This window comes from Elgaria multicarinata, chromosome 22 (genome assembly GCF_023053635.1).
Source record: "Elgaria multicarinata webbii isolate HBS135686 ecotype San Diego chromosome 22, rElgMul1.1.pri, whole genome shotgun sequence".
Lineage (NCBI taxonomy): Eukaryota > Metazoa > Chordata > Lepidosauria > Squamata > Anguidae > Elgaria > Elgaria multicarinata.
In genome coordinates, this window is record NC_086192.1 from 1,538,325 (window position 1) to 1,554,833 (window position 16,509).

Genomic DNA, 16,509 nt, shown 5'->3' on the forward strand with positions numbered 1-16,509 from the left:
TGGTAGAGCCCCTGCTTTGCATGCAGAAGGTCTTAGGTTCAATCTCTGGCAAATGCAGGTGGAAAAGCCTCTGTCAGAAAACCAGAACTGCTGCTGCCAGCCAGTGGGCTAGATGGACTCAGCAGAAGGCAGCTTTGTACGTTTCCATGGTACTTGGAGGTACACTGCCCTTTCACAGGGAGGCTCTACCTCAGTTGTTAGCCAGCAATAGACCTGTCTATTGAAATTTGCCCGGAGCTGTCTAAGGGCACAATTCTATGCATGTTTAGATGGAGAAAAGGCCTACAACTCCCAGCATGCCATGCTGGGAGTTGTAGGCCTTTTCTCCATCTAAACATGCATAGAATTGCACTTTTAATCAAGTAGCATTGCTCGCCACATTTGACAGAGAATTTGTTTATATTTTTAACATTCACCCATCGCCTTATTCATCACAGTGGGGCAGAGCAATGGAAAAACAATACAAGCCAGAGCATTAAAACCAGTAACATGCCAGGCTATCAAGCCACGAGGTGGGGGGGGGGGGAAGGGGAGGGAGACAATCATAAATATTGAGGGAACTCATTCCTCTAACCTCCTCATCCTGTTTTCCTTGTGTGACGTGTCTTTTTCGATTATAAGCTTTGTTTTGCTGATGGTCCATGAGCCTTTTTTGGGCTGAGGACGGGGATAAAATCAGTTTAAAGAAATAAAATAAAGAAATCCTGCAGTTTTGGGAGGCACGCTGGAGAAAGCCCTTCCACATATGACTGGAGAAGGAGTGAAATGCTGAGAATTTGTCTAATCCACCTTCCCTTTTAAAAGCCACCTAAGTTAGAAGTGGTGATAAGAACACAAGAGGCTGGATCAGACCAAGGGCCCATCTAGCCCAGCACTCTGTTCACGCAGGGGCCAACCAGGGACCCACAAGCAGGACCTGGTGCAAGAGCACCCTCCGGCCCATGTTCCCCAGCAACTGGTGCCCACAGGCTCACTGCCTCTAACGCTGGAGGTAGCACAGAGCCATCGGGACTAGCAGCCACGGGTTGCCTTTGCTTGCTCATAATAATAACTGGGCGCATATTTGGTCCATCCGGACCTTGGTTCCGGTGGCGTGGATCGACCGGCCGCTGCGCTCAGTTTCCCCTTTCCGTGTCAGATCTCGTTCGCGTTGTTGCTTTTGAGTACAAAACCAGCTTTGGTTCTGCTCAGTAAGCTCAAAAAACAGGGCGAGGAATTCATTTAAATGAGAACATGTAAAATTGGTTAACGAACCACGGGAGAGCGCGAGAGAGGAGCGGGGGGGGGGGGGCGGGGGGGGCGCGCAGAGGGGCCGCCGGGCCGCCGCGCGAAGCCGCTTTCGAGCGCGGCTGTAAGCAGGCGCCGATTGCTGGCGAGGCGGCGGCGGGGAAACGACCGTCCATCACCCGGCCGGCAGCTCCGCAAAGCATTTGTCAGCTGTCGCCGAGGTTCAATAAACAATTCCGCCGCGATTTCTTTTCCGCGCCGGCGTGGCGGGGCCAAACGGCCGGGCTGCTTCTGATCCCCGGGGGCTGGCGCTTGGGGAGGGAGGGAGGGATGGAGGGAGGGGGCGGGTTCAGCGGCCGAGGGGGCAGGGGTTGACCAAGACGGACGGGGAGGGGCGGCCGCCAGGCCAGACTGAACGGGCGCGGAAAGGCGAGGGACGGCGCGCGGCCGTTTGCCTCACGGGTTAAAGGCAAAAAGGGGGCCGGATCCGGGGCCACACCGAGCCGGTCGCGTCAGGTCTGTTGTCTAAAGGCGCGAGACTTTTCCACCCCGAGGGGTAGGTTCAGCTTTAAAGGGGGCGCATTCCAGGGTGGGTCGGGTGAAAGGCAGAAGTGGTGGGGGTGGGTGTGTCCAATATGGGATGTTTATTCATTCCTCACCTTCTCCTTGGCCCCAGAAGGCGAGCGTTGGATTCGGGTTCAGTCGTACTTGGAGCCGACCCGTCGAACTTAATGGGACTTAAGTCGGCCGAGATGATGATGATTTATTATTGCTATTATTATTTATTACATTTATAGGCCACCCCATAGCTGAAGCTCTCTGGGTGGTTTACAAGTTCCACTGACTTCAATGGCTCTGCTCTAAGGATGGCTCCTTCTGGATCGGACTCATAAACAAGGGCCAAAAGAACAGGAGAAGGACCGTGCTGGATTGGACCAAGAGTCCAATTAGCCCGGCATTCGGTTCCTACAGTGGCCAAGAGGAAGCCCACAAGCAGGGGCATGAATGCAACAGCACCCTCCTGCCCATGTTCCCCACCAATACAGGCATGCTGCCTTTGTACCAGGGTTTTTTAAAAGCAAATTTTCCAACTGCACAAATGCCCTGTCAGACACTTCCCCCACCCGCCACCCAAGCCAAACACATTATTTCTCTTTCACGGCTGGACAGATTATCAGAAACACTAGGAGCACCTTAAACTGAAAGACAGATTGACAGGGCCGTACGGATACCCAGGAAGGATGACAGACCAAGAGAAGGACACCACTGGTTGTCACCTACAGCCCCCAGTTGAAACCACGGCAACAGATCATCAGTGAACTCCAACCCATCATCAGCACAGTCGCTTCTCTCTCGCAAGCCTTGGGAGGCAGAGCGGTCCTGGCCTACAGACCACCTCCCAACCTGAAGCGGATGCTAACAAGCAACAGTACACAGGACAGACACACAGACAGAGGGACCAGGCCATGCAATAGACCCAAGTGCCAACTTTCACCATTTTTTTCAACTGCACATTATCAGATTTCCAACTGCACATTTTTTCCCAACTGCACATTTTGTGTCCAAATGCACACTAAAAAAAACCCTGCTTTGTACCGTATGATCTATTTTTTATTTTTATTTTAAAAAAATAACAAACCACAGAGAGAGAAAGAGAGAGAGAGGCAATGAGCAGAAATCTGAGCAGCGATATGAAACCAAATTAATAAGCCAGGCTCAAAAAGAAAGACTCTGACAGCAGAATCTAAAAAAAGCAGCAGGGAAAGAAAAAGAAAGAAATCAAACACTTGCTGGAAAAGAACTGTTTATTTTACTAAAGGGTTTGTGTGTGTGTGTTTTGCTACCGCGCTTTCAGTCATAGAGCACAAACCCGGGGAAAGGCTTTAAAAATTCTACTGGGACATTGATGGCAGGATGGACCATCTTAGTTCCTGTGGCAGGGAATTCCACAGGTTGTGGGCCATTAACAGAAATGTCCCATGGGCAAAAGAGCCCCATCAGCCAACCTCGCAGGGTGGGCTGATTTGTACGGCCGTTGTCTGGAGTGCTCTCATGGAAGATGGCGTGATGCACTCTGCGCATGCCCTGGAGCACTCTGGACCTTTGTGCGAGAAGGGGAGCGTGAGCACCGAACGGGGAGGGGTGTGTGTGTGCCGCAGCGAGGCTGGCAGCTTTATCGGCACGGCACAGCCGCAAACGGCTTTAAGCAGGCATCTTCCTGGCGCACGCTCGCCTTCTTCCCCGCACATTATCTAACTAAGCTGTGCACACAGCGTCGTTTACAGCTGTTAGGCTAAATGGAAGGCAGCTTCCATTAGCCTGTAATGAGCCATCAAAAATGCCTCCCTGGTGACCCGGCCTCATTTGCCACCGAGCCGTGGATGCATGGGTGGGCACCCCCGGTCTCTCCCCAGCCTGTCAAGCCAGAGGTTCCGTCAGTGAACGCTTCTGTGCAGTAACGGGAAGACAGGTCCCTGCCCCAAGGAGTTCACACTTCTAAATCAATCTCTCTCACTCCTTACCATGGACCTGGACCATTGAGGGTGCCTCTGCCTCTCTGGTAGCCCCCAATTTGGTGGTGCATAAAATGTTCCACCCGTGAGGTTCTCCCTGAGAACCTAGCAAGGTCTGTCGCTTGTGGAGAATGAACATGGACAACTGGTCCCCGTCAAGCGGTAGCCATTTGGATGCCCTGATGTGCCTCGTTTCAGATGGGCTAGCGGTCCCAAAGGCTCCCGAACCGTCACAAGAGATTCTCTTTAGACCGGTGTCCTATTAATTTGTAAGCACCTAGGAGCAGAGACCTGTCTGCTCAGCACATCACAGAGTACGTGCACATTGATGGTTTTTAATAATAATAATAATAATAATAATAATAATAATAATAATAATAATATAATTACTCTGGGGTGCAGCTCTTAGGTCATGTGCTTTGTCCCTGCCCCCTAAAAGTCATGACACTGTGGCTGCCTCACCAGGTTGCACATGCCATGGGGCCCGCACTAATCTCCCACATCCTCCCCAACTCGAGCGGCCAACTGACCCAAAACCCCCACCCAGGCCTGCTCTAGTGTCTTTAAGCCATAAAGAGCATCTTGATGTGCAAATGCCAGCAGCTTCAGGCTTTCCCCAGCCTCAAAAGAAAACTCATTGCCAGCTCTCGACTCTGTGGCAGGCTGGTGCAAAAGTCACAGCAGCAGAAGCCGGCTGAGAAGTGGTCAACCCATTCCTGGCACAGGCAAACGCACACCGGCACCCACATCATCCTGGCCCTGGTAACATGGAGCTTTGCAAAACAGAGGCAGAATGTTGAAAAGGCTTAATTGCCTCTTCAAAGGGTGGCAGACCCGTCGTAATTAATCTTTGCACGGCCCTGCCCTGCATTAGCTCTGGTTTGACACGCTAATTGGCTGCGTTGTGTTGGCAGGATCCGTGCCGGGTAGCCCCAGACTCGGACAGCTCAGCGAGGGGCAGAGAGAGGCTTGCCGGCACGACTCGTGGCAAATCCATAGACCCGTCGCTGCAGGCCGCAAACGGCCAGGAAGGGTAGCCACCGGGAGGAAAAGAGGTAGCCAGATAAAAGAATGTTTAATTTTGTTTTCTAAACCACCCCAGAGAGCGTTGGCTATTGAGCAATATAGAAATATAATATTCAAACAAAGCCATCCCCTGTGGAGTCCGTCCAGTTCAAACTCCTTGCTGTGAACCTTCGCTAGAGGTAGAGACAGACAAACTGATCCATTTCAGTTTCTCTCAGTTTCAGTTTTCCAATCCTAAATTTGCTTTGTCACCAACATTGAGGGTTTTTTTGGGGGGGAAATTTCTGTGAAAATCTGCATGTATCGCTTGCTGCTGTTTCATCTAAGAGACACATTTTTTTTGCCAGCTGTTTTCCTAATACAATGCATGTTTAACTGTTACTTTCACAAACGTATGCATTTTATAACCTGTTTTTTTTCCTCTTGCGAGGAAACCGAGGTGGCTCATGCAGTCCTCCTCCTCTCCATTTTATCCTCACAACAACCCTGTGGGGTAGGTTAGGCTGAGAGTCAGGGACTGGCCCAAAGTCACCTAGTGAGCTTCCATGGCCGAGCGGGGACTTGAACCCCAGTCCATCACTCTAACCGCTGCACACACTGGCTCTCCAACAAATTCCTCTGCAGTCTCTAGGTTGGAGGCTCCCAAGAGTCAGGTCAAGCACTCCAGACCCTGGTGGGTTGCCACAGGCCAAGACAAGAAGCCAAACATGGCTTCCAGAACCAAAACCTTCAGGTGACTTGCAGGAATTAAGCAGAGGGAATTCATCACTTGCATTTGGTCACTTCTCGGCTACATTTCTGGGCACAAGTGCCGGGGCAGTGAAATGGAAAATATTTTTTTGAAAGTGCCCACCGTATTGGCACAAGATGATAGCTCCTTGTCGGCACTGGCATCCCCCAAATGCTGCCGCATCCCCCATGTGACGGGCCGCGAGGAGGCAGAGGCGGAATCCATTCTGCCCCTGATGCTTATGGAGGTTAACTTGCCCCCAGCATGGAGGGAATTATGTTTTAATAGAATCCATTTATTACACCATAAAAGTTAATGAGTTTATACGGAAAGGCGCCAGGATTCTTTTTAAGGTTTTAATAGGGGATTAGCGCAGCATCCTCGACTCCTGTGCCGGTTCTGGCTCGTTAACCGTGGGTTGCTGTGTTCTTTTCCCCTCTTTCATCAGCTCCTTGATCCCCTCATTGTGTTTCCTTGGTGCAACGCCCACCCGCTGGGGAAACCCGAAGGAAATGGTGCCGGGGCTAAAAAGGAAAAAAAAAAAACCCTCCTCCTTGGATCTTTAAATCCTTCCTCCTCGGATCTGTAAAAGGTTGGCTGTTTTTGTCTCCGGCAGTCAGAATTTAGAGATACTGCTTATGAACATGGAGGCTTGATTTATTTAACTAAAAAAAAAAGACTTTGCCCGGTAATCTCAGTTGTGTGGGGTTGTTCACTGTGTTTTTCTTAACCTCGCCCCCACTGCTGGGCCTGACATGATCTGCAGCGATTTTGTGGGAATTTTGCGCATTCCCCCCTTGTTTTTAGAAGGTTCTACATTCCGTACACTTTCTGGCTGAATTTGCGCAAATCGTGGCCAAACTTTGGTAATGTGCACAAATTTGGGGATCGTTTGTGCAAATTGCAGGACAATCCCCCCCCCCAAATGCACAACAAAGGTCCCAGAGTTCGGGGAACAGCCCACAACTCTGTTTGCAGAGGCAGAGCGGGCCGTACGTATGGCAGAACTCCAACAAGCTCCCCAAAGAAGTAGATTTCCCAGTGACAGAGAGCCCACATGTCTACAGGTTGAACCTATGGCCAAGAGGAAAGCCAGGCAATAGTGGCAGCTCCAGATTTCTGAGGGTCCATGGCCCCCCTCCTTCAGTGAGTCAACGTTCTCCCCGCCACGAACACCAGCTGCTCTTCCTCCTCCTCCTCCTCCGCTTCTTCATCATGGCTGCCAATTGCTTGCTTGGCAGGCAGAGAGCCAGGGAGCACGGAGGCCGTGGCCGTCTGCTGCTCCTAGTTCTCTCCACCTCTGTTGTCTCAGCGAGAGGGAGAGGCAAGTGAACAAGCAGCTTGCAAGGGGGAAGCGGAGGAGCAACTGCAAGGGGTTCTGGTCATTGTGCCCCTGCTGGGGTGTGGGCCCTTGGCAGGTGTGCCGCCATACCAAACCTTGGTGCCGGCCCCAGGTGAGCACACTGGGGTTTTGCTCTGTCTCTGCTGCCCTATTTTATCCCACCGGCTGGATCCAACCGCCTCCCCCCTCCCCCGTCATATCTTGCTGCTATACGTCTTCTCCTGCTGCTCCCTTGATAGTGCCGATAATGAGATGGAACTACCGAATGGGCACTTGTGTGCCGGCAAAACGGGTAAATAAATTGAAACGCTAATAATGGCCCCATCAGGAGAGCGGGGGGGGGGGGGCGGCGCGACCCAGATGACTGCGGCAGCACTGAGGCTGCAGTGGGAATTGACACGCCAGCCCCCGTGACTCCCAGACATGTGGATGTGTGTCAGGGATGCCTGGCTGGTTTGGACCCCCTCCCAACCCCAACCCCCCCAAAGGTCTAGCTTGTCCTGCCACCTGTAGCCGGTCAAGTCTGCTAGTTGCCCCGGCCCAGGGAAGCTTGCAAGCAGAGCCCAAAGGGAAAAGCTGGCTTTGTGTTTGCCTCCAGCAGCCAAGGTTCAGATAGACTGCTGCTAGGCAGGGAGGCCTGACTTATTTACTCCCCCCCCCCCCCCCGGCCAGTGCCAGGCCCGGGTTTTGGAGGTCCCTTGGGCAAGACACCCTGAATAGGCCTCCTCCCTCAGCGAGTCTAGCGCCATTGTCATCAGCCGCTCCTCCCCTTCCTCACCAGGGCTGCCGCTTGCTTGCTTGGCAGGCAGAGAGCCAGGGAGCACGGAGGCCGCAGCGTCTCCTGCTCCTCCTTCTCGGCACCTCCGTTGCCTGGGCCGGAGCGAGAGGCAGGTGAGCAAGCAGGCTGCAAGGGGGAAGCGGAGCAGCACATCCAGGGGGCTGTGGTCAGGGGGCCCTCCTGGGATGAGGGCCCTGGGAGGTGCCCGCCCACGCCGACTCTTGGCACCGACCCTGACTCTGGCTGACAGTGCAGGAGACTGGCCAAGAATTCCTGACTGCTCAGCCTGCAGGGGGCGCTTGAAGAGGTGAGCGTGGTGGCGGTGGGGTGGTGGTTTGTATACCACCCCATAGCCAAAGCTCTCTGGGCAGTTGACATAAGATTAAAACACTTAAAAGCAATATTCAAAATTTAACACTACAAAAACATAGAGCATACACAGAAACATACATTTAAAACAACTATAAATAGCTTTAAAAACAAATCTAGGATCAGTAAAGCTCATCACATACTGCTAAACACCTGGGAGAAGAGAAAAGTTTTAACCTGGTGCCGAAAAGATATCAATGTTGGCGCCAGGTGGGCCTCATCGGGGAGTTCATAATTGGGGGGGCCATCACAGAAAAGGCCCTGTCCTTTGTTGCCATCCTCTGAACTTCCGTTAGAGTAGGCACCTGGAGGAGGAACTTAGATGTTGAGCGTAGTGTACGGATAGGTTCATGTCGGGAAAGTTTATGCCTCCGAGGTCCTACACCAGGTGATACCAGGATACTTATGACTTACACACAGGGCGGCGTCTGTTCGTCTCCTCTGCCTGGCTTTGGCTCTTCCATATCTCAGGCAGTGAGGAGTCTTTCTTCCCCGTCATTGGCTTCCAGGACCTTTTATGATTGGGGGTGCCAGGGATCGAAGCTGGGGCTGCCCGCATGCAAAGTGGGGATTCTGCCACTGAGCTGCGCTTTTACTTCCTCCAGCCTGACTCCCTCCGGATGTGGTGGGACAACACCTTCCATCATCCTCACCCATCCAGATGTGTCTGTCTACAGCTCTCAACAGCTATTGGCCCCTGCTGGCTGGGGATAATGGGGAGTCTTATTCCGACATATCTGGAGGCTCCAGCTAGAGCGTGGCTGGGAATTTCTTGAAGGTGCAGGCGCAGGGCCGGGAAAAAGCAAATGAAAATCATAGAAGGTGGGCATTCCCATAGGAACGTCGACCCTGTCCTCAAATTCTGCAAGCCCCCTGCACTGAATGTGTGTGTGGGGGGGGGGGACGACATGAACCCACCAGGAGCAGCCTGCCCGGTTTTGAAAGATCAGCAATGTAGATGTCCCCATTTGGGTGCCTGTTAAGGAAACAAATGCACGCTACAGCAGTTTCCCGAGAGGATGTTTTCCTGATGTCAACCCCCATCAGCCCCAGCTGGCATGGCCAATGGAATGCTGGGAGGTGTAACATCCAGGAAAGTTGAGGGGCGGCTTTAGGGCATCAGAGGCGGCAGCGGGGTGAAGGGAAAGGCATGGCGGACAGAGAAAAACCTTCATGAGTGCCCAAATCCATTTTGAGCAGGGGGATGAGAAAGGGTCAAATTAAAGAAATGTACACAGGAAATCAATAGTGCAATGGAGAGAGAGAGAGAGAGAGAGAGAGAGAGAGAAGAAGGGACAGAAGACAAAGAAAGAATTGATAGATTGATTTCTGCCAAGGACCTGGTCTCCAACAGCCAACATGGAACCACAGAATTAGGGATGTCTGAGAAAGCTGTTTCTCTTTTATCAGTATTTACCCAGATTGCACACTGTGGGCCTAGGACAGATGCAGACACAACCTGCAGTCAGAGTGTGTACATTTCCGAGTCAGCTATGTGATTCGTGGATACCCCCCCCCCCCCGTCCCGTCCAACAACATGCATACACTTGAAAAATGCACATGGGGGAAAAAGAGCACCCCAGTTTATTTATTTATTTATTTATTTATTTATTTATTACATTTTTATACCGCCCAATAGCCGAAGCTCTCTGGGCGGTTCACAAAAATTAAAACCACAGTAAAACACCCAACAGGTTAAAACACAATTATGAAATACAGTATAAAAAGCGCAACCAGGATAAAACCACACAGCAAAGTTGATATAAGATTAAAATACAGAGTTAAAACAGTAAAATTTAAATTTAAGTTAAAATTAAGTGTTAAAATACTGAGTGAATAAAAAGGTCTTCAGCTGGTGACGAAAGCAGTACAGTGTAGGTGCCAGGCGGACCTCTCTGGGGAGCTCGTTCCACAGCCGGGGTGCCACAGCGGAGAAAGCCCTCCTCCTAGTAGCCACCTGCCTCACTTCCTTTGGCAGGGGCTCACGGAGAAGGGCCCCTGTGGATGATCTTAAGGTCCAGGTAGGTACATATGGGAGGAGGCGTTCCTTCAGATAACCTGGCCCCAAACCGTTTAGGGCTTTAAATGTCAATACCAGCACTTTGAATTGGGCCCGGACCTGGACTGGCAGCCAATGAAGCTGGAAAAGGACTGGCGTGATGTGATTGTTCCAGTTATGGAATGAACGTCCTAGAGACATTCACGTGGTGCCAATGTTGTGTGTTTTCTGGCTCCAGGTGACGACCTTTTTTATGTTCCCAGGCATTTTAGTCTTTTCGTCTTCTAGTTTTAAATCCGTAATTGTCTTTTAAACCTCTGCATTGCTGCTAGGTTTTATTTCCTGCTGCCGATTTAAACTTTTAAACTTTATATTGTATTTTATGCTGCGTTTTGCGGTTTTAATTGCTGTTAACTGCCCAGATGGCTTCAGCTATTGGGCGGGATAGAAACATAATAAATCAAGAAATAGGAATAAATAAATGCACACAAATAAATCCGCACAAATCGATGGGAGAAGAGCGCATATGTTTCAGAGATGTGTACAACTGATGCCTACGTTTGGGAACATACACACAAAAAACATATGTATGGATATTCATGCGAAAAGGACTTGAAAAGGATGTATGAATTTGCACATCCTTACATTTAATTGTTCCTATACAACCACAGCGATGAAATTCTAGTTCTTCCTGGAAATCCAGGATTACATTCAGAGGGTCACTTAATGAAAGGGAGGACAAATCTGTCCGTTTCAATTTCTATCCATTTCTCTCCCCCCACCCACCCCAAGCACCAATCTGAAATTCAGTTTGTCTGGAGCTTGGAGAATTTCTCCAGCCTTTCATTCTGAACCTCTGAGAATTAAAAACAACAACAAACCACAGGAAAACTGGGGTGCATTTGTATGCACTTTGCTGGAGACGTGTGTTTTTGAATGTATGCACACCAGGGTTTTTTTTTTCAAGCCCTTTGGCTGATCTACAACACATTCATGAACATGATTTTCACCCACCAACACATTTGTGTGTACTTTCCCTGAATATTTGTGTTTTCAACTGGAGAACCCTATTCTAAAATCCAGACAGGAGCAAATTTCGAGGGAGGACTGAATTCCGCTTTCCGGAAAGTGCAAAACAGATCTGTTCAATTTAAAATGTCACACACACACACACACACCGATTTCACCTTCACATCTACAAAGGGTGATCCTTTTCGTTTCTGCATGTGCTGCTTATGTGAGTCACGGAGAGCAACATGCCCAAGAGACCAGCTCTTTCCCCTTCTAGGTTTTGGCTGAGACCCCCCCCCCCCACTCCACTGATGTAGCAAGGGCAGTGGGTGGGTGTGGGTGGATGTGGGATGGACGGGGGTGATTTGTAGAGAGCCAACACTGCAGGGCAGTCTAATGGAAAGAAACACCGTCCCTGACAGGGTCATTTGTCATGTTAGCAGGCCTGGCTTAGCTTTAGCAAAACAGGATTAGATTTTAAATTGTGAGGCTAACAAAATCTGCCCGAGAGCCCTGCCGTTGCCGCAGTGGCGTTCCAAGGGGGCTGGAAACTGCGGAGTGGGTAATTCTGCCCCGTCTCCTGTCGGACCGTTGGATCGCTCTGTAGCGTAATGCCCCAGCGAGGCTGGACGTTACATCTCTGCGTGAGCCGCTGCTGGAATAATCGCCAACAGCGGAAGCTGCCTTCGTCCACCCAGCCTGGTATGATCTAGGGTCTCAGGAAGAAAAGGTCCCCCCCCCCCCCATCACCTGGTCCTATTTAACTGGACATGCTGGGGAACTGAACCTGGTTCCTTCTTGGTCTCTTTAAAAACGAGGTAAAATTCTAGTCCTCATCGTTGTGAAGAGAAGGCTGGTTTCAATCGGAAGAGAGGAAGTTGGGTTTTACAGAGTCTAAGCATCAGTTTATCTATCCCAATACTGACGACCTGGACTCAAAGCCTCGCCTTGAGAGGGCTCCACCATTAAAGAATGTTAGAGAGACAGAAAGACTGGCAAAAAAAATTCCAGGGTCTTGGAAGAGAAGGGCCTCCCCCATCGGGCGTTTTGAGAAAGCCGTGCATTTCACAATAGTTGTGCATTTCAAGAAAAAGCTGTGCATTTTTCAACTGAACGTTTTGTGAACATGAATGTACATTTGGGGAATTTGTGAACATTTCCAGAAACTTCAACAGGGTAGCACAATTGCTAACAGGGACTGGCTAAGGAGACCACATCAGGCCAGTACTTTTTCAGTTTTGCTAGCTGCCAGTCCAGGCCCAGGCCCAATTCAAAGTGCTGGTATTAACATTCAAGGCCCTAAATGGCTTGGGGTCAGGTTATATGGCTTGGGGCCAGGCTCCTCCCATATGGACCTGCCTGGACCGTAAGGTCTGTCTATTTATTTATTTATTTATTACATTTCTATACCGCCCAATAGCCAGAGCTCTCTGGGCGGTTCACAAAAATTAAAAACATTCAAAGTATAAAACAACAGTATAAAACCATAATATAAAATACAATATAAAAGCTCAACCAGATAAAAACAGCAGCAATGCAAAATTACAAATTTAAAACACCAAGTTAAAATTTATTTATACTGTTAAAATGCTGGGAGAATAAAAAGGTCTTCACCTGGCATCTAAAAGCATATAATGTAGGTGCCAAGCGAATCTTAGGGAGCTCTTTCCACAGCTGGGGTGCCACAGCAGAGAAGGCCCTCCTCCTGGTAGCCACCTGCCTCATTTCCTTTGGCAGGGGCTCACAGAGAAGGACCCCTGAGGATGACCTTAGGGTCCGGGCAGGTACATATGGGAGGAGGGGTTCCTTCAGATAACCTGGCCGCAAGCCGTTTAGGGCTTTAAATGTTAATACCAGTACTTTGAATCGGGCCCGGACCTGGACTGGCAGCCAATGAAGCTGGAAAAGGACTGGCGTAATGTGGTCTCGTCGGCCAGTCCCTGTTAGTAAGCGTGCTGTCCTGTTTTATACCAGTTGAGGTTTCCGGACCGTTTTCAAAGGCAGCCCCAAACGAGAGGTTATCAGAGCATGGATAACTGTAGCTAGGCTATCTCTGTCCAGATAAGGGTGCAGCTGGTATATCAGCCTAAGCTGGTAAAAGGTGCTCTTTGCCACTGAGTTCACCTGTGCCTCAAGTGACAGTTCTGGATCCAAGAGCACCCCCAAACTACGGACCCAATCCTTTAGGGGGAGTGCAACCCCGTCCAGGACAGGGCAAACATCACCTCGCCAGACAGATGAACCACCCGCTAACAGTACCTCCGTCTTGTCTGGATTAAGTTTCAGTTTATTAGCCCTCATCCAGTCCATTACCGTGCCCAGGCACTGGTTCAGAACAGTCACTGCCTCACCTGGGTTTGATGAAAAGGAAAGGTAGAGCTGGGTATCATCCGCATATTGATGACACCTCAGTCCACATCTCCAGATAACCTCCTCCAGTGGCTTCATGTATATGTTAAACAGCATAGGGGATAGGATAGAGCCCTGTGGAACCCCATAGCTTAGGAGCCACGGCACAGAGCAATAATCCCCCAGCACCACCTTCTGGAATCGGCCATCCAAGTAGAGCAGAACCACTGCAACGCAGTACCTCCAATTCCCAGCTCAGACAACCTATCCAGAAGGATACCATGGTCGATGGTATCGAAAGCCGCTGAGAGGTCCAGGAGAACCAACAGGGTTGCACTCCCCCTGTCTCTCTCCCGGCAGACGTCATCCCACAGGGCGACCAAGGCAGTTTCCGTTCCAAAACCAGGCCTGAAACCCGATTGAAATGGATCTAGATAATCTGTTTCATTCAAGAGTGCCTGGAGTTGTCCTGCAACCACCCGCTCAAGCACCTTGCCCAGGAAAGGGATATTAGCCACCGGCCTGTAGTTGTTAACATCCTCCAGGTCCAGATTAGGCTTCTTCAGGAGTGGTCTAATTACCACCTCTTTTAAAGAGGCCGGCACCACTCCCTCTCTCAAGGAGGCATTTACAACCTCCTGGACCCAGCTGGCGATCCCCTCCTTATTTGATGTAATGAGCCATGAGGGGCAAGGGGCAAGCACACAGGTGGTCGACCGGACTTGGCCAAGCACCTTGTCCACATCCTTTGGCCTCACTAACTGAAACTCATCCTCAGGGGTCCTTCTCCACGAGCCCCTGCCAAAGGAAGTGAGGCAGGTAGCTACCGGGAGGAAGGGGGCCTTCTCTTCTGTGGCACCCTGGAAGTGGAATGGGCTCCCTAGAGAGGTTTGCCTGGCACCTATGTTGTACTCTTTTTGACTCCTTTTTATTTCCCCCATACTTTAACATTTTTATCATCTTAGTCTTTTAACTTTCCTGTTTTAAATCTGTATTTGTGCGTTTTTGTGTGCAATTAAAGTGTCTTTGCACGTGTATTTTCAAAAGGAGGTAACTATCTGTTCCCCTTTTTCAATGGTACACCTGCTGCCGAACGGTTTTGGGAACGGGGAGGAGGTGTCCGTGAATCCCACTGCCAGCTCTGAAACGTATGGATCTGGAATGCAAATGGTCGGGCCCGGACGGTGCACGTGGGTTATATCCTCCGCAAAAAAACACCCCTGAAACGAATTTCTCATCACCCCTAATGGGTGGGCAGGTCCCAAAGCAGCTTCCAAGATCCCAGCTGGCTTTGTGCCCCCCACCCCCACCCCCGGTCGCCTTCCATTGGCTTCGCAGCCCATCGCGCGCTCTCCTCCTGCTACAGCGCCCTCTGCCCTACACTTACGGGGAAGGAATTATGTCCCGATGCTTCCGTGTTGACATTTACGCGGCACTTTTACACCCTGAAATTACAGCAGTCGTTGGCAGTTCTCAGGTACCGAAATGGGGGGGGGAGATTTGAGGGCAATCTCTCTCCCCCCTCTCTTTTTTTTATGAGCTCACACTTTCTACTCAGGCGTTGCAGGAGATTAAATGTCACTTCAACTGCCAAGCGAAAGTGCAGCCGAGGAATCGTGGACTATGTCAGGCCGAGAGGTGTACATGAATGCACAATGCGTCCGCAGGGCTCCTGATGGTGGCTGGGGTGGGGGAAGGCAGAGAGGAAGGGGGCCACAGAGGGGGTGTCCCTGGCATTCGCCCCGCCAGACCCATCAGCCTGGGCAGCAATTAATGCATGGCCTTGGTTAGAAAGGTGAGGCAGAGTATTTGTTGCAGGTGGTGGGACACAAATAAGGAAACCCCAAACAAGCAAAAGTCTGTGGCTATGGGGCGGCATAGAGAGGCAATAAATAAATAAAAATGACAAACAGTGAGGCAGGCCTAGTCAGCAATAGCCAGCAGCGAGGGATCCTGGGAGTTGTAGGCTAAAACACTCAGAGGCCCAGAAGCGGCGTTCCCATGGCCTCAGTCCATCAAAAACCAACGTCGTGGGTCTTGGCCGAATCCAGCAAGGGAGGGGGATGATCTTTGGGCCCTTCGATAGAGGAGAAATCAGTGTGGCGGCATGATCAGAGTCTAGTGGGGGGGATTTGGGCCAGTCACCCGCTCTCTCAGCCTAACCTACCTTACAGGGTTGTTCTGAGGATAGATGGGGTAAAACTATCCAGAAGCTGCCTTACCCTTGGTCCATCAAGCCTCATATTGTCGACACTGACTGGCAGCAGACATGGCTCTCCAGGGTTTTGGGCGGAAAATTTTCCATCCTTACCTGGAGATGCTGCTGGAGATTGAACCTGGGACCTCCACATGCAAAGCAGGGTCTGTGCCATTCAGCCGTGACCCCTCAGCTGAGCTATCCAGAGCTCATCTGAGATACAAAGGTGTTGCTGTTCATTCAGCACATGATCCTCAAAGGCACTTAACCAGTCCCAGATGTGAATCCTAGCATTTCAACAAAGCCCCCAAGCTAGGCCTCATATGAAGACCGGCAGAGATCTCCTAAGGTGCCTTTCTAGGGGGTGGTCTTGAAAGAAGCCCCCCCCCCCAGAAGATCATAAGGACCGAGCAGGCTGGTATGGGAAAAGGCAGTCTTTCAGGTAGCCTGGTGGCTGCTCCCTAACTCTGGAACTCCCGGCTGCAGGAGGCTAGGTTTGCTTCCTCTCTGCTTTCCTTCCACAGGCAGGCAAAGATCAGTTTATTCAAGCAGGCCTTTGGTATGTAAGCAGCTCTGATGAGCTGGATGCTATCAGAAGACCGTCAGAAGAGCCCTGAGGCTGGATCAGACCAAGGGTCCATCTAGTCCAGCACTCTGTTCACACAGTGGCCAACCAGCCTTCGGCCAGGGACCCACAAGCAGGACACAGTGCAACAGCACCCTCCCGCTCACCCTCCTGCAACCATATCATTACTCTATGGTTGTGGTTTTAATTATTTTTACTTCTGTTTTAATGTATTTGTTTATTGTTGTTTTTACCAGCACTTGTAAGCGCCTTGAGCGCCATTTTTGGTAGAAAAGGTTGTGTGTGTGTTTCCGTTTGAAACCTGGAATTGTCTTTGAAATCTTTGCAATGCGGCTAAGGTTCTAGACAGATGTATTATTATTATTATTATTATTATTATTAT